Source organism: Arachis ipaensis, chromosome B10 (genome assembly GCF_059453495.1).
Source record: "Arachis ipaensis isolate K30076 ecotype BB chromosome B10, ASM5945349v1, whole genome shotgun sequence".
In the NCBI taxonomy this organism is placed as follows: domain Eukaryota; kingdom Viridiplantae; phylum Streptophyta; class Magnoliopsida; order Fabales; family Fabaceae; genus Arachis; species Arachis ipaensis.
Genome location: NC_142435.1, coordinates 102,784,248 through 102,803,718, shown reverse-complemented (window position 1 = coordinate 102,803,718; position 19,471 = coordinate 102,784,248). Strand labels below are relative to the sequence as shown.

Sequence of the window (19,471 nt, the reverse complement as noted above, 5' to 3'; positions counted from 1 at the left end):
GTATCCACCCGACCAAGAAAAAACTTCATTCTTAACCCCAAAAGCAAACTATTGCTACATCGTCATGCCTTTTGGTCTTAAAAACACGGGAGCTACTTATCAAAGATTAATGAATAAAGTCTTCATGGATCACATCGAAAAAATCATGGAAGTCTACGTGGACGACATGTTAATAAAGACACAAAGTGAAGAGACGTTGCTGCCCGACTGGTGCACAAAATTGTGATCATCAACAATGGCACCAAAAACTTGGAGCTCTCAAACGTGAATCACACTTTGTCACAATTCCGCACAACTAACCAGCAAGTGCACTGGGTCGTCCAAGTAATACCTTATGTGAGTAAGGGTCGATCCCACGGAGACTGTCGGCTTGAAGCAAGCTATGGTCACCTCGTAAATCTCAGTCAGGCGAATTTAGATGGTGATGGAGAATTGATAATTAAAAGATAAAGAAAACATAAAATAAAGATAGGGATACTTATGTAATTCTTTGGTTGGAGTTTCAGATAAGCGTATGAAGATGCTTTGTTCCTCCTGAACCTCTGCTTTCCTACTGCCTTCTTCCAATCATTCATACTCCTTTCCATGGCAAGCTTTATGTTGGGCATCACCGTTGTCAATGGCTACTTCCCGTCCTCTCAGTGAAAATGTTCCAAATGCGCTGTCACCGCACGGCTAATCATCTGTCGGTTCTCGATCATGTCGGAATAGGATCCATTGATCCTTTTGCGTCTGTCACACGCCCCACAATCGTGAGTTTGAAGCTCGTCACAGTCATCCCTTCCTAGATCCTACTCAGAATACCACAGACAAGGTTTAGACGTTCCGGATCTCAGGAATGGCCGCCAATAATTCTAGCCTATACCACGAAGGTTCCAATCTTAGATTAGAAACCCAAGAGATACGCATTCAAGCCATTGCTAGTAGAACAGAGGTGGTTGTCAGGCACATGTTCATAGGTGAGAATGATGATGAGTGTCACGGATCATCACATTCATCAAGTTGAAGAACAAATGAATATCTTAGAGAAGAAGTAGGCGTGAATTGAATAGAAGAACAATAGTACTTTCTATTAATTCATGAAGAACAGCAGAGCTCCACACCTTAATCTATGGTGTGTAGAAACTCCATTGTTGAAAATACATAAGAACAAGGTCTAGGCATGGCCGTGAGGCCAGCCTCCCAAAACGTGATCAATTGTGTGAGTCAAAGATCGCTGAAAATACAATAGCAAAAGGTCCTATTTATAGAGAACTAGTAGCCTAGGGTTACAGAAATAAGTAATTAATGCAGAAATCTTCTTCTGGGCCCACTTGGTGTGTGCTTGGGCTGAGCATTGACACTTCCATGTGTAGAGACTTTTCTTTGAGTTAAACGCCAGCTTTTGTGCCAGTTTTGGAGTTAAACGCCAGAATTCTTGAGCTGACTTGGAACGCCTGTTTGGGCCATCAAATCTCTGGTAAAGTATGGACTATTATATATTGATGGAAAGCGCAAAATGTCTACTTTCCAACGCAATTGAGAGCGTGCCAATTGGGTTTCTGTTGCTCCAGAAAATCCACTTTGAGTGCAGGGAGGTCAGAATCCAACAGCATCTGCAGTCCTTTTTTAGCCTCTGAATCAGATTTTTGCTCAGGTCCCTCAATTTCAGCCAGAAAATACCTGAAATCACGGAAAAACACACAAACTCATAGTAAAGTCCAGAAATATGATTTTTAAATAAAAACTAATAAAAACATAATAAAAACTAATTAAAATATACTAAAAACATACTAAAAATAATGCCAAAAAGCATATAAATTATCCGCTCATCACAACACCAAACTTAAATTGTTGCTTGTCCCCAAGCAACTGAAAATCAAATAGGATAAAAAGAAGAGAATATACAATGAATTCCAAAAACATCTATGAAGATCAGTATTAATTAGATGAGCGGGGCTTTTAGCTTTTTGCTTCTGAACAGTTTTGGCATCTCACTTTATTCCTTGAAGTTCAGAATGATTGGAATCTATAGGAACTCAGAATCCAGATAGTGTTATTGATTCTCCTAGTTAGGTATGTTGATTCCTGAACACAGCTACTTTATTAGTCTTGGCCGTGGCCCTAAGCACTTTGTTTTCCAGAATTACCACCGGATACATAAATGCCACAGACACATAACTGGGTGAACCTTTTCAGATTGTGACTCAGCTTTGCTAGAGTCCCTAATTAGAGGTGTCCAGGGTTCTTAAGCACACTCTTCTTTTTGCTTTGGACCTCGACTTTAACCGCTCAGTCTCAAGTTTTCACTTAACACCTTCACGCCACAAGCACATGGTTAGGGACAGCTTGGTTTAGCCGCTTAGGCTAGGATTTTATTCCTGTGGGCTCTCCTATCCACTGATGCTCAAAGCCTTGGATCCTTTTTATCACCCTTGTCTTTTGGTTTAAAGGGGTATTGGCTTTTTCTGCTTGCTTTTCTTTTTCTTTCTTTTTTCTTTTCTCTCTTTTTTTTTCGCATATATCCTTTTTTTTTGCAAGCTTTTCACTGCTTTTTCTTGCTTCAAGAATCAATTTTATGATTTTTCAGATTATCAAATAACATTTCTCCTTTTCCCATTATTCTTTCAAGAGCCAACAATTTTAACATTCATGAACAATCAAATTCAAAAATATGCACTGTTCAAGCATTCATTCAAAAAAACAATAGTATTGCCACCACATCAAAATAATTAAACTGTTTTAAATTTAGAAATTCATGCACTTCTTTTTCTTTTTCAATTAAAAACATTTTCATTTAAGAAGGGTGATGGATTCATTTTCATGGCTTTAAGGCATAGACACTAAGATACTAATGATCATGACACAAACATGAATAAACATAAAGCATAAAAATTCGAAAAACAGAAAATAAAGAACAAGGAAATTAAAGAACTGGTCCACCTTAGTGATGGCAGCTTGTTCTTCCTCTTTAAGATCTTATGGAGTGCTTGAGCTCCTCAATGTCTCTTCCTTGCTTTTGTTGCTCCTCTCTCATGGTTCTTTGGTCTTCTCTAATTTCATGGAGGAGGATGGAATGCTCTTGGTGCTCCACCCTTAGTTGTCCCATGTTGGAATTTAATTCTCCTAGGGAGGTGTTGATTTGCTCCCAATAGTTTTATGGAGGAAAATGCATCCCTTGAGGTATCTCAGGGATTTCATGATGAGGAATTTCCTCATGCTCTTGTCCATGAGTGGGATCTCTTGTTTGATCCATCCTTTTCTTAGTGATGGGCTTGTCCTCATCAATGAGGGTGTCTTCCTCTATGTCAATTCCAACTGAATTGCAGAGGTGACAGATATGATGAGGGAAGGCTAACCTTGCCACAGTGGAGGACTTGTCTGCCACTTTGTAGAGTTCTTGGGATATAACTTCATGAACTTCTACTTCCTCTCTAATCATGATGCTATGAATCATGATAGCCCGGTCTATAGTAACTTCAGATCGGTTGCTAGTAGGAATGATTGAGCGTTGGATGAACTCCAACCATCCCCTAGCCACGGGCTTGAGGTCATGCCTTCTTAGTTGAACCGACTTTCTTCTTGAATCTCTCTTCCATTGAGCGCCCTCTTCACAGATGTCCATGAGGACTTGGTCCAACCTTTGATCAAAGTTGACCCTTCTAGTGTAGGGGTGTGCATCTCTTTGCATCATGGGCAAGTTGAATGCCAACCTTACATTTTTCGGACTAAAGTCTAAGTATTTCCCTCGGACCATTGTAAGCCAATTCTTGGGGTCCGGGTTCACACTTTGATCCTGGTTCTTGGTGATCCATGCATTGGCATTGAACTCTTGAACCATTAAGATTCCGACTTGTTGAATGGGGTTGGTGAGAACTTCCCAACCTCTTCTTCGGATCTCATGTCAGATCTCCAGATATTCGCCCTTTTTGAGCTTAAAAGGGACCTCGGGGATCACCTTCTTCTTGGCCACAAATTCATAGAAGTGGTCTTGATGCACCCTTGAGAGGAATCTCTCCATCTCCCATGACTCGAAGGTGGAAGCTTTTGCCTTCCCTTTCCTCTTTCTAGAGGTTTCTCCGGCCTTTGGTGCCATAAATGGTTATGGAAAAACAAAAAGCTTTAGCTTTTACCACACCAAACTTAGAAGGTTGCTCGTCCTCGAGCAAAAGAAGAAAGAAGAGAGTAGAAGAAGAAGAAATAGAGGAGATGGAGGGGGACTTTGTGTTTTGGCCAAGGGGGAGAAATAGTGTTTAGGTTGTGTGAAAATGAAGGAGTGAAGATGGGTTTATAAAGGAGTGGAGAGGGGGGTGTGGTTCGGCCATTATGGGTGGGTTTGGGTGGGAAAGTGGTTTGAATTTAAATGGTGAGGTAGGTGGGGTTTTATGAAGGATGGATGTGAGTGGTGAAGAGAATGATGGAATTGGATAGGTGAGGGGTTTTTGGGGAAGAGGTATTGAGGTGATTGGTGAATGGGTGAAGAAGAGAGAGAGAGGTGGGGTAGGTGGGGATCCTGTGGGGTCCACAGATCCTGAGGTGTCAAGGATTTCTCAACCCTGCACCATGTGGCGTGCAAAATGCCCCCTTGCTGCCAATCCTGGCGTTAAACGCCAGGCTGCTGCCCATTTCTGGCGTTTAACACCAGCTTCTTGCCCATTCCTGGCGTTAAACGCCAGTCTGGTGCCCATTTCTGGCGTTAAACGCCCAGAATGGTGCCAGACTGGGCGTTTAACGCCCATTCTACTAAGTAGGTTTCTCCTCCAGGGTGTTTTATTTTTCATACTATTTTTCCTTTTGTTTTTGCTTTTTCAATTATTTTTGTGACTTCACATGATCATCAACCTACAAAAAACATAAAATAACAAAAGAAAATAGAAATTTAACATAGATAATTAAAGATTAGGTTGCCTCCCAACAAGCGCTTCTTTAATGTCAATAGCTTGACAGTGGCTTTCATGGAGCCTCACAGATGTTCAGAGCAATGTTGGAACCTCCCAACGCCAAACTTAGAGTTTGAATGTGGAGGTTCAACACCAAACTTAAAGTTTGGTTGTGGCCTCCCAACACCAAACTTAGAGTTTGACTGTGGGGGCTCTATTTGACTCTGTATTGAGAGAAGCTCTTCATGCTTCCTCTCCATGGTGACAGAGGGATATCCTTGAGCTTTAAACACAAAGGAGTCTCCATTCACTTGAATGATCAATTCTCCTCTGTCAACATCAATCACAGCTTTTGCTGTGGCTAGGAAGGGTCTGCCAAGGATGATGGATTCATCCATACACTTCCCAGTCTCTAGGATTATGAAATCAGCAGGGATGTAATGGTCTTCAACCTTTACCAAGACATCCTCTACAAGTCCATAAGCCTGTTTCTTTGAATTGTCTGCTATCTCCAGTGAGATTCTTGCAGCTTGTACCTCAATGATCCCTAGCTTCTCCATTACAGAGAGAGGCATAAGGTTTATACTTGATCCCAGGTCACACAGAGCCTTCTCAAAGGTCATGGTGCCTATGGTACAAGGGATTGAGAACTTTCCAGGATTTTGTCTCTTCAGAGGTAATCTCTGCCTAGTCAAGTCATCTAGTTCTTTAATGAGCAATGGAGGTTCATCCTCCCAAGTCTCATTACCAAACAACTTGGCATTTAGCTTCATGATTGCTCCAAGGTACTTAGCAACTTGCTCTTCAGTAACATGTTCATCTTCTTCAGAGGAAGAATACTCATCAGAGCTCATGAATGGCAAAAGTAAATTCAATGGAATCTCTATGGTCTCTGTGTAAGCCTCAGATTCCCATGGTTCCTCATTAGAGAACTCCATGGAGGTCAGTGGATGTCCATTGAGGTCTTCCTCAATGGAGATCACTGCCTCTTCCTCCTCTCTAGGTTCGGCCGTGTGGGTTGTGGTTATGGCCTTGCACTCTCTTTTTGGATTCCTTTCTGTGTTGCTTGGGAGAGTACTAGGAGGGAGTTCAGTAATTTTCTTACTCAGTTGTCCCACTTGTGCCTCCAAATTTCTAATGGAGGACCTTGTTTCAGTCATGAAACTTTGAGTGGTTTTGATTAGATCAGAGACAATGGTTGCTAAGTCAGAGTTGCTTTGCTTAGAATTCTTTGTCTGTTGCTGAGAAGATGATGGAAAAGGCTTGCTATTGCTAAACCTGTTTCTTCCACCATTATTGTTGTTGAAACCTTGTTGAGGCCTCTGTTGATCCTTCCATGAGAGATTTGGATGATTTCTCCATGAAGGGTTATAGGTGTTTCCATAGGGTTCTCCCATGTAATTCACCTCTTCAATTGCTAGGTTCTCAGGATCATAAGCTTCTTCTTCAGAGGAAGCTTCCTTAGTACTGCCTATTGGTACTTGCATTCCAGACAGACTCTGAGAAATCATATTGACTTGTTGGGTCAATATTTTATTCTGATCCAATATGGCATTTAGAGTATCAATCTCAAGAACTCCTTTCTTCTGAGCTATCCTATTATTCACAGGATTCCTTTCAGAAGTGTACATAAATTGGTTATTTGCAACCATTTCAATGAGTTCTTGAGCTTCTGCAGGCGTCTTCTTCAGATGAAGAGATCCTCCAGCAGAGCTATCCAATGAATCTTGGATAGTTTAGACAGACCATCATAGAAATTACCTATGATGCTCCATTCAGAAAGCATGTCAGAAGGACATCTTCTGATCAATTGCTTGTATCTTTCCCAAGCTTCATAGAGGGATTCACCTTCCTTCTGTCTGAAGGTTTGAACTTCCACTCTAAGCTTGCTCAATTTTTGAGGTGGAAAGAACTTTGCCAAGAAGGCATTGACTAGCTTTTCCCAAGAGTTCAGGCTTTCTTTAGGTTGTGAATCCAACCATGTCCTAGCTCTGTCTCTTACAGCAAAAGGAAAAAGCATAAGTCTATAGACTTCAGGGTCAACCCCATTGGTCTTGACAGTGTCACAGATTTGCAAGAATTCAGCTAAGAACTGATGAAGATTTTCCAATGGAAGTCCATGAAACTTGCAATTCTGTTGCATTAGAGAAACTAATTGAGGCTTAAGCTCAAAGTTGTTTGCTCCAATGGCAGGGATTGAGATGCTTCTCCCATAGAAGTCGGGAGTAGGTGAAGTAAAATCACCAAGCACCTTCCTTGCATTGTTGGCATTGTTGTTTTCGGCTGCCAATGCTTCTTCTTCTTTGAAAAGCTCTATTAGGCCCTCTAAAGAGAATTGTGCTTTAGCTTCTCTTAGATTTCTCTTCAAGGTCCTTTCAGGTTCAGGAACAGCTTGAACAAGTATGCCTTTATCTTTGTTCCTGCTCATATGAAAGAGAAGAGAACAAGAAAGTAGGGAATCTTCTATGTCACAGTATAGAGATTCCTTGAGGTGTCAGAGGAAAAGAAGAATAGAAGGAGGAGGTAGATAGAAGAGAATTCGAACATATAAAGAAGGAGGGAGTTCGAATTGCACCTTGAGGAAGAGTGTTAGTCCTTTAAATAGAAGGATGTGAAAAGAGGGGAAGAATTTTCGAAAATAAATTAAAAAGATTTTGAAATAATAAAAAGAAATTTGAAAATTTGATTGAGATTTTCGAAAATTAAGATTGGGAAAGAAATTAAGTGATTTTTAAAAAAGGTTTTGAAATTAGAAACAAAAAAGATATGATTGAAAAAATATGATTGAAAAGATATGATTGAGAATCAAATTAAAAAAAAGAGAAAGTTTTAAAATTAAAGTTGATTACTTGAGTAACAAGAAATTAAAAGATATGATTCTTAAAATTTAAAATTTGATCCTTTCTTAATAGGCAAGTAACAACTTGAAAATTTTGAAGTAAATCATTAATTTTAGCAAGGATTTTCAAAAATAGTAATAAATAAAAAAATGGAAAGAAATTGATTTTGAAGAGATATGATTGAAAAGATATGATTTGAAAAAGATTTGATTTTGAACAATTATGAAGATTTGAAAAAATTTTTGAATTAAAAACAAAATCTTCCTTCTAGTGTCATCCTGGCGTTAAACGCCCAGAATGACATCCATTCTGGCGTTTAACGCCCAAAACTCTACCTTTTTGGGCGTTAAACGCCCAGCCAGGTACCCTGGCTGGCGTTTAAACGCCAGTTTGCCTTTTTCACTGGGCGTTTTGAACGCCCAGCTTTTTCTGTTTGATTCCTCTGCTGAATGTTCTGAATCTTCAATTCTCTGTATTATTGACTTCAAAAGACATAGTTTTAAATTTTTTTTGATGATGAGAAATAATAAAAAAAATGCAACTAAGATCAAATAAACAATGCATGCAGGATACTAAACTTAAAAATTTTCATATAGGAGACACTAACAAATTGAAAATGCATATGAGAAACAACAAAACACCCAAAACAAGAGAATTTAAAGATCAGAGCAATGAAATCATCAAGAACAACTTGAAGATTAATGAAGAACATATTGCATGTTTTCGAAAAATGCAAGAAGAATGCAATTGACACCAAACTTAAAAATTGATACTAGACTCAAACAAGAAACATAAAATATTTTTGATTTTTATGATTTTATAAATTTTTTTTGTGATTTTTGAAACTTGTATGGAAAAGAAAATAAAGGGATTCAAAACTTTTAATAAGAATTCCAGGAATCATGCAATGTTAGTCTAAAGCTTCAGTCTAAAAAGATTAGAGATGTTTGGCCAAGCTTCAGTAGGACATTACATTCAGTAGCTAAATTGATGAGAATCAATAAGCTTTTGTGATGATAAGAACATCACCTTGAAACTCTAGAATTCATTCTTAAAAATTCTGAAAAATAAAAAGAAAAGTACCTAATCTAAGCAACAAGATGAACCGTCAGTTGTCCAAACTCGAACAATCCCCGGCAACGCCGCCAAAAACTTGGTGCACGAAATTGTGCTCATCAATAATGGCACCAAAAACTTGGAGCTCTCAAACGTGAATCACACTTTGTCACAATTCCGCACAACTAACCAGCAAGTGCACTGGGTCGTCCAAGTAATACCTTACGTGAGTAAGGGTCGATCCCACAGAGACTGTCGGCTTGAAGCAAGCTATGGTCACCTCGTAAATCTCAGTCAGGCGAATTCAGATGGTGATGGAGAATTGATAATTAAAAGATAAATAAAACATAAAATAAAGATAGAGATACTTATGTAATTCTTTGGTTGGAATTTTAGATAAGCGTATGAAGATGCTTTGTTCCTCCTGAACCTCTGCTTTCCTACTGCCTTCTTCCAATCATTCATACTCCTTTCCATGGCAAGCTTTATGTTGGGCATCACCGTTGTTAATGGCTACTTCCCGTCCTCTCAGTGAAAACGTTCCAAATGCGCTGTCACCGCACGACTAATCATCTGTCGGTTCTCGATCATGTCGGAATAGGATCCATTGATCCTTTTGCGTTTGTCACACGCCCAACAATCGCGAGTTTGAAGATCGTCACAGTCATCCCTTCCCAGATCCTACTCAGAATACCACAGACAAGGTTTAGACGTTCCGGATCTCAGGAATGGCCGCCAATAATTCTAGCCTATACCACGAAGGTTCCAATCTTAGATTAGAAACCCAAGAGATACGCATTCAAGCCATTGCTAGTAGAACAGAGGTGGTTGTCAGGCACATGTTCATAGGTGAGAATGATGATGAGTGTCACGGATCATCACATTCATCAAGTTGAAGAACAAATGAATATCTTAGAGAAGAAGTAGGCGTGAATTGAATAGAAGAACAATAGTACTTTCTATTAATTCATGAAGAACAGCAGAGCTCCACACCTTAATCTATGGTGTGTAGAAACTCCATTGTTGAAAATACATAAGAACAAGGTCTAGGCATGGCCGTGAGGCCAGCCTCCCAAAACGTGATCAATTGTATGAGTCAAAGATCGCTGAAAATACAATAGCAAAAGGTCCTATTTATATAGAACTAGTAGCCTAGGGTTACAGAAATAAGTAATTAATGCAGAAATCTTCTTCCGGGCCCACTTGGTGTGTGCTTGGGCTGAGCATTGACACTTCCATGTGTAGAGACTTTTCTTTGAGTTAAACGCCAGTTTTTGTGCCAGTTTGGGCGTTTTACTCCAGCTTTTGTGCCAGTTTTGGAGTTAAATGCCAGAATTCTTGAGCTGACTTGGAACGCCTGTTTGGGCCATCAAATCTCGGGCAAAGTATAGACTATTATATATTCCTGGAAAGCCTAGAATGTCTACTTTGCAACGCAATTGAGAGAGCACCAATTGAGCTTCTGTAGCTCCAGAAAATCCACTTTGAGTGCAGGGAGGTCAGAATCTAACAGCATCTGTAGTCCTTTTTCAGCCTCTGAATCAGATTTTTGCTCAGGTCCCTCAATTTCAGCCAGAAAATACCTGAAATCACCGAAAAACACACAAACTCATAGTAAAGTCCAGAAATATAATTTTTAAATAAAAACTAATAAAAACATAATAAAAACTAATTAAAATATACTAAAAACATACTAAAAACAATGCCAAAAAGCGTATAAATTATCCGCTCATCACCTACCTCGCCCAAGTATTCGACACCATAAGAAGGCAGGCATGAGACTTAATCCTGTAAAGTGCATCTTCGCAGTAGAAGTTGGCAAATTCCTGGTTTTCATGCTCACACAAGGAGGAATTGAGGCAAATCCGGATAAATGCCGGGCCATACTCGACATGAAGAGTCTGACTTGTGTCAAAGAAGTACAACAACTCAACAGAAGGTTAGCAGCCTTGTCCAGATTTCTAGCTGGGTCGGCAATAAGATCTCTCCCCTTCTACACCATCCTAAGGAATGGGAAGAAGTTTGAATGGACCACCGAGTGCGAGCAAGCCTTCCAAGATTTCAAAAGATTCTTGGGACAACCACGTATCCTATCTCGACCACGAGAAGGAGAACCACTTATATTATACTTCACGGTAGGAAGTCGGGCAGTAGCCTCAGTATTAGTTCGAGAAGATGACAGTGGGCAACAACCCATATACTTCATTAGTAAAGCATTACAAGGATCCGAGTTGAACTACCAAAAAATAGAAAAATTTGCCTACGCACTCATACTGACATCTCGACGACTTCGTCCATTCTTCTAGGCTCACACCATTAAGGTTCGAACCAACCAGCCCATAAAAGAGATTTTACAGAAAACAGACCTAGCAGGCAGAATCTTGCAATGGGCAATCGAGTTGTCCGAATTTGATCTTCAATATGAAGCTCGGACAGCCATCAAATCACAATACTTGGCCGACTTCATTGCAGAATTTACAGACACCCCGGAACCCCCCACAAAATGGAATCTCTACGTGGATAGTTCCTCAAATAAAACTGGAAGCGGCGTGGGTGTGATAATTGAAAGCGACCAAGGGACCCAAATTGAACTCTCCCTCAAATTCGGGTTCCCCGCCTCAAACAACCAAGCGGAATATGAGGCACTACTAGCTGGTTTGAAGCTAGCTAGGGAGGTTGGAGCTCAAAAGCTTATCATTTTCAGCGACTCACAAGTAGTCACTTCACAAATAACAGGGAGCTACCAAGCCAAGGATCCCACCTTGAAAAAGTACTTGGATAAAACCACGAAACAGCTCGGACAACTCGGGGAATATGAGATCCGTCACATACCCCGCGAATAAAATACTCGAGCTGATGCACTCTCATAGCTAGCCAGCACTAAACCAGGGGGCAACAATAGAAGCCTCATCCAGGAAATGCTGCAGAACCCATCAATCTCGGAAGAGGAAAAAGTAATAGCCATAACAGGCTTGGATCAAGGATGGATGACTCCCATAATCAACTACCTCAAAATAGAAATGCTTCCTACAGATGAAAAGGAGGCAAAAAGGTTAAAACAAGAGGCACAATACTACACTATCATAAACAATACCCTATACAAAAGAGGGATCTCAATACCATTGTTAAAAGGTGTACCGACTTCCAACACAAATGAAGTCTTAGAAGAGATACACAGTGGCACCTGTGGCAATCACCTCGGAGTACAAGCACTTACCAAAAAAGTACCCCGTGCAGGGTTTTATTGGCCAACTCTACAAAAAGAAGCCACGGAGTTCGTAAAGACATGTACACCATGTCAGAAACATGCCAACTTTCACATCGCCCCGCCAGAAGAACTTATCAGCGTGACCTCACCTTGTCCATTCACAAAATGGGGACTCGATCTTCTCGGACCCTTCCCTCAGGGATCGGGACAAGTTAAATTCCTCATAGTAGGGGTAGACTATTTCACAAAGTGGATCGAGACAGAACCCCTAGTTAATGCCACTGCTCAAAGAAGTAAAAAATTCCTATATAGGAACATTGTCACAAGGTTCGGGGTTCCATACTCCATCACCACAGACAATGGCACTCAATTTACAGATGCAGGCTTCAGAAAGCTAGTGGCCGACCTGAGCATAAAACACCAGTTCACTTCCGTAGAACATCCCCAAGACAATGGACAAGCCGAAGCTGCCAACAAAATCATACTGGCGGGGCTCAAGCGAAGATTACAAGATGCAAAGGGAGCCTGGGCTGAAGAACTCCAACAAGTCCTGTGGGCGTATCGAACGATGCCACATTCCACCACAAAGGAATTACCCTTCCGATTAGCGTACGGAATAGAGGCAATGATCCCAGTGGAGATTGAAGAAGGGTCACCTAGAGTGATTCACTATAACGAAGAAGCCAACTCCCAACTTCAAAGGGAAGAACTCGACCTACTCCCAGAAGTCCAAGAAAGAGCTCGGATCAGGGAAGAGGCATTAAAACGACGAATGGCTTTGAGATACAATCAAAGGGTGGTGCGACGAGGATTTGCTGAGAACGACCTTGTCCTAATCCGAAATGATATCGGAACAACTCGACCTGGAGAAGGAAAGCTGGAAGCAAACTGGAAGGGACCCTACTGAGTCATAGAAGTACTTGGAAAGGGCTACTACAGACTGTCCGAACTCGATGGGCGAGAGCTTCCTAGGTCATGGCACGCCTGCAACCTTAGAAGGTACTATAGTTAGGGACGATAAAAGGATCTTAGGATAAGGCACACTCTTTTTCCTGAAAAGGTTTTTTAATGAGGCGCCAAGCCAAGACCTAGAAATTTCCCGACTTAGAGGGATAAAGCTCCTACATGTATATATTTACATTTTCTTTTGAATAAAATCTGTTCAGATCTTCTACAAATGATCAAGACGCATTAATCTGAAACATTCATCGTCCAATTGCAGAAAGTGAAAATCAAATTCACTGCATGATCACGATAAAGACCAACAGATATGAAAACCAAAATTCATTAAAAGGTCGACCAAACGAGTAGTAAACCCAATTTTTACAAAATCGGCAAAGATGAAAACAGAATAATATAAGAAGTTATCGAAAGTGATCCATAGAAAGGACCTGACGAGGTCTTAATAAAATGGATTGCTAAAAAATAACTTAAAGACTGACCGATGTAAAGAAGTCGGACCAGTCACAATAACCAAAGTTATAAGTAAATCCCTGGAAAGAGGTCTGGCCAACCCTATAAAAGAGGATTGCTATAACTTAGAAGAGATCGACATGACGAAGTCGGTCTCCTACAAATAAGTTATAAAAGTAATCCCTGAAAGAGACCTGAACAAGGTCCAAGAAAGAGGATTACAAAAATACCTTAGAAGAGATCGACATGACGAAGTCGGTCTCCTACAAACAAGTTATAAAAGTAATCCGTGAAAGAGACTTGAAAAAGGTCCAAGAAAGTGGATTACAAAAATAACTTAGAAAAGATCGACATGACGAAGTCGGTCTCCTACAAACAAGTTATAAAAGTAATCCCTGAAAGAGACCTGAACAAGGTCCAAGAAAGAGGATTACAAACATAACTAAGAAGGGCCCGACATGAAGATGTCGGCCCAAAACATAAAGTTATAAAAGTAATTCCTGAAAGAGACCTAAACAAGGTCCAAGAAAAAGGATTACAAAAATAACTTAGAAGGAACCAACACAAGGAAATCGGTTCCAAAATCAACAAGTTATAAAAAGTAACACCTGAAAGAGATTCCACGAGGGTCCAAGAAAGAGGGTTACTAGAAATAACTTAGGCAAGACTGACATAAAGAAGTCGGCCTCCCCCAAACAAGTTGCAAGAGTAATTCCTAAAATAAGACCCAACAAGGTCCAAAAGAAAGGATTGCTAGAAGTAATTGAAATGACGAAGTCGGCTTCTGTTCACACCCTGGGCTGAGCTATCCGACTCGAGATGTTCAGTGACAAAGCGACCGACCTCTTCAGGTCAGGCTATCCGACCTCTTCTCAAAGAGGTCGGCCAAATCGACAGGAAAGCCCAATAAAGGGCCCAAATAAAGAAACACGACCCAAATCCAAAGGCCGTCCAAGCTTATAGAGATAAGGGTGGTTCCCTTGAAGATAAGCTGACCTCAACTCAAAGATAAAGATAAGATAAGATAACTAACTTATCTTATCTAGAAAGGTCACTCTACAACCACTATAAATACACTGGAGCACCCAGGTATAACTCATACTCTGATTCTACTAAAAACCTGTTTAATACCTATGCTAACTTAAGCATCAGAGTCTCTTGTAGGTACCCCCCACCCTCCGGTGACCAAGGATCAGAAGTGCAGCCAGTCCAACAAGTCGGACACAACAGCTCCGGCCGCCACCAGCCAGCCGGACACGTCATCTCTGACCAGTACAGAAGATCTCATTCGAGATCGGCGTACAGTTTCAGGTAACCCTTGGAACATTGGTGCCGTTGCCGGGGAACCTGGAAGTCATCCCATCCCCATGGCAGACAACCATGATAACGACCACGATTCAGATCTAGAAGACAGAACGCCGCACAAAAACGCGGACGTTACACCAAAAGATACTATAGAATCTAACGGAGACAAAAACTCATCAAATCCAGGAGTAATAGAAGCACTTCAAAATCGTTTAAAGCGACTTGAAAAAGAAAGCCAGCATCAACGAGAAGTTGGTAAGGATCTACAAAGAGAGGTAAGGCGACGTCGAGAGCTAGAAGATAAAATCCTACAACTCGAAGCCGATCTCAAAGCAAAGGCTACCCGGACTACCCCTGAGGACAATTCACGCAAAGATCAAGATGCATTCACTAGGGACATCATGAAAACTAAAATTCCTAAGGACTTCAAACTCCCGGATATGGCTCTGTATGATGGCACTACAGATCCCAACCATCACCTCAGCAACTTCAGAAGCAGAATGTACCTCACTGACGCCTCGGACGCTGTTCGCTGCAAAGGTTTTCCAACGACCCTCACGAAGACAACAATTAGATGGTTCGACAACTTACCTCCTAAGTCCATCTCAAGCTTTGACGACCTAGCCAAAAAATTCCTGGCCAGATTCTCCATCCAAAAAGACAAGGCCAAGCACGCCCCCAGTCTACTAGAAATCAAGCAAGGAGATCGGGAAAGTCTTTGCAACTACATGGAGAGATCCAACAAAATATGCTTAGACATACAAAGCTTGCCAACAGTGGCTGCCATCATGGGCCTCATCAATGGCCTACGAGAGGGACCTTTTAGCCAATCTATATCGAAGAAATATCCCACATCTCTGAATGAGGTGCAGGAGCGAGCGAAAAAATATATCAACATGGAAGAAAACTCTCGGTTGGGAGAAACCTCAAAATCTGGATTCTCCTACCGAGACAAAGATAAAGAATCCAAAAAGAAGAAAGATCGACAAGGGGAGAAAATTAAAAAATATCACAATTACACCCCTCTTAGGATATCCCTGGTAGATGTCTACAAAGAAGTCTGCCATACGGAAAAGATACCCCAGCTCGACCACTCAAAGGCAAAAGAGGAGGAGAAAATCGGAACGAATACTGTGAATATCACCGAGTCTGAGGGCATTCCACCAACGAATGCTTCGACTTAAAGAACATCATAGAAAAATTAGTGAGAGAAGGAAAACTAGATCGGTTTCTGGCCACTCGAGATGATGATCAAAGAAAGAGAAGAAGGGATGAAGATGTCGGACGAATCGAGCGATCACCTCGTACGCCAGAAAGACATGTCCATATGATACACGGAGGATTTGCAGGAGGAGGAATCTCCAAATCATCCCGCAAAAGATATCTCAAAGAAGTATATCATGTCGAAGGAAAGGGGGAAGCACCTGACATCCCTTCAATCACATTCACCAAAGAAGACGCATCCGGTATCATTTCAGGACACGACGACCCCATGGTCATCACCATCATACTGGCAAACGCCAATCTCCACTGCGCATTAATAGACCAAGGGAGCTCCGCCGACATCTTATTCAAAAATGCCTTCGACAAGCTCGGCTTAGAAGAAAAGGAGCTTAGAGCATACCCGAACAGCCTGTTCGGACTGGGAGATACCCAGTACAACCACTGGGATACGTGTCACTACATACAACCTTCGAAAAAGGGAACCAATCCAGAACACTCAAGATAGACTACGTCGTGGTCGACGTGAGTTTAGCCTACAATGCCCTAATAGGTCGGACAACACTAAATCAACTCGGCGCAATAATCTCAACTCCACATCTATGCATGAAATTCCCAACTACAGAAGGGATAGCTACGATAAAAGCAGATCAAAAGATGGCACGCCGCTGTTATAACAAAAGTCTAAACCTCAGATGTAGAGAAGAAGAGTTCCACACAATTGAGCTTGGTGGAGTTCAGAAATGAGAAGAACTCCGTCCACAGCCCGAAGGAAAAATAGAGAAAGTTCAGATCGGAGATACCTCAGACAAAATAACTAATATTGGAACGATTCTGAAGGGAGACGCAAAAGAATTACTAGTACAGTTCTTACGAGATAATGTCGATCTCTTCGCATGGAATGTGATGACATGTCATCATGTCATATTTTTCTACGCTTTTTCTTTGTTTTTTAATAGGTTTTATGTATTTTCTTGAGCTATAAGTAAGCCAATTGGGTAGAATTTCATGTTTCCTTTGATTCAATCAATCATGGATAAATTGATGCATTTTCATGAGATTTTGTGCTATAATTGTCATATATTATGAAAGAAAAACAATCTCATAATTTTGAGCATAGCTTTGATACTTTTGATTGATTGATGATAGGTGAAAAAGCTTTAAAGAAGGTTGAAGAAAAAAAGATGGCAAGGGCAAGAAGGAGGGCTCACGTTTGAGCTAAAGTTTACCTCAAACTTAAGCTCAAACGTGAGGAAAAGCAAAATTTCACCCAGGGAGGCCAGAAGCCTGCGCCAACGTTTGCCTTAAACTTGAGGTCAAACGTTGGTTTGCAAAAACATCACCCAGGGAAGCAAAAAGCTTGCGCCAACGTTTGCCTCAAACTTGAGGTCAAACGTTGCTCCCCACAGCCTGAAGGGGTATATTTCCAACAAGAATAACTTGAGTTACAGAGCTCCAAATGAGGTGATTCCAAAACCATTGGAAAGTAGGAATCAAGAGATTTCCAAGAATATATGGCACTACATGGTGGACATAAAAATTGAGGGAGAAAACTGCCCCGAAAAGTGCATAAATAGACATGACACCAACCTGTAGTAAGGCCAGCTGACCTCTGCACCTTCGATGGAGTATAACTTGAGCTGTGGAGCTCCAAATGATGCGCTTTCAACGGCATTGGAAAGCTGACATTCAGAGCTTTCCAACCATATATAATAGTCTATAGTGGGCATGAAATTGGCAACGTTGACAAGAGGACAAAGTAGCATCCCAAGACTTGATATGCAACAAGTGTCAACGTTTGCCCTCAAACTTGGACTCAAACGCCAATGACAGTAAAAAGGGAGATCTGCATGATGAGTTTGGCGAATAAGTTTGAGTCAAAGTTTGCCTCAAACTTTGACTCAAACTTGAATGGTTCATGGCCCGGTTCAAAGCTTAAATATTTCCCAAGGTCAAGAGCAATCAACAGAGGCTAACTTCAACCCAATTCCATCAAGGCCAAAAGCCCAATTGACATCACTCAAAGGCACAAGAAACAATTTGATTAGGAATTTCATTTTCTTTGTAATTTGCTTTCAATTTCATTTTCATTTGTCATGTTTGTAAAAGCCTATAAAAAGGCATCATTTTCATTTTAGAAAGGGGGCGAGCTCTGCTAGAGCATTAGAAGGCCAGCTCCAATAGGGAGTTTTGCACTCTTTAGTTTTCATTTTGCTTTCTCTCTTAGTCTTCTTTTTTGTTTTGAAATTTTGGATTGAGATTGGAAGGAATTCTGTTTTCATTCTCTATCTGCAACTTCTCTTTACTTCTTCTGCAATCTTTCTTTTAATTCTCTGCAACTTTTCTCTTGTTGGATCAAGGAAGGACTTGAGATCTAGACTTGCTTTCTAGTCTCCTCCACCCCTGAGATCCTCAACAACCCTTTAATTGCTGCAATTTAGCATCAGTCATTTTCTTTTTTTTTAATCTTTCAAGCATTTTTACTTTCTGTTGCATTGCTTCTGATTTACATTTCCTGCAAATTTACATTTTCTGCACTTACTCTAAGTTACTGGTTTACTGCTTCTCTTTAATTTCCAGCACCCTAGCCCCTTTACTTTTCATGCAATTTACTTTTTTTGCAATTTAAGTTTCAGCTATTTTACTTTCTTGTTCTTTAAGTTACTTGCAATTTTACTTTTTGCATCTTTTAGATTCATTGCAATTTACTTTCTGTTGGCTACATTTCACACAATTCACTCAATGTTAGCTTGACTAAACTAATCACCTACTAAAATTGCTTGATCCATCAATCCCTGTGGGATCGACCTCACTCTAAGTGAGTTTTACTACTTGATGCGACCCGGTATACTTGCCGGTGAGTTTTAGGTGTTTTGGAAATTTATTTTTCCACAAAAACACCATCAAGTTTTTGGTGCCGTTGCCGGGGATTGATTTAGATCAACAATGATTAAGTGGGTGAGAAGTCTAGATCAAGCATTTTTTTTTGTTTTGTTCTCTGTTTTAAAGTGACACCAAGGTGTTTGAGTTTTTGCCTCACTAAGAAATTCTCATCTCTGATATGAGTAATTTCAATTTTCCTTGGTGTTGTGTTTTCCAAAATCCAAATGGAGTTCAACTCATCTTATGATCAAACAAATTTTATGGGATATTACCCACCATCACTAATATCTAATGGTGGCTGGGAATATCACCAAGAAAATACAAAGTCTGAGCACTCTAATCCATGGAGATTTGATTCAGAAACACAAGATGGGCAAGAGAATCATATGGGATATCTTCCTCCACCACAAAATGATGCAAGTTGCTATTCTAATGGTGGCTGGGAGGAGCAAAACCAGAAAACATTTGAGAGCTCATATTCCACTTATCAAGAGCCATCTTCACTTGAACGTGCCTTCAATTCACTTATGCAAAACTGTCCAACCTCACCTTCCAGTTTTTCATCTGAAAATTCTTCATCACTGGACTTTGTCTCCACACAAAATCCTTGCCAAAACTCACCACCCACACAAATTTTCATGAACCAAGGCCTCTCAAAGCTTGAAACCATGTTTGAAAAATATGAG

General features: G+C 40.6%; 1 non-coding gene across 1 annotated transcript; it reads left to right on the top strand.

Moving 5' to 3' along the window:
- The first annotated feature begins 6,639 nt into the window (after nucleotides 1-6,639).
- LOC148581126 (small nucleolar RNA R71) lies at nucleotides 6,640-6,747 on the top strand. The gene has a single exon (XR_015895597.1). It is a non-coding gene; the product is annotated as a small nucleolar RNA R71 (small nucleolar RNA).
- The last annotated feature ends 12,724 nt before the right edge of the window (nucleotides 6,748-19,471 follow it).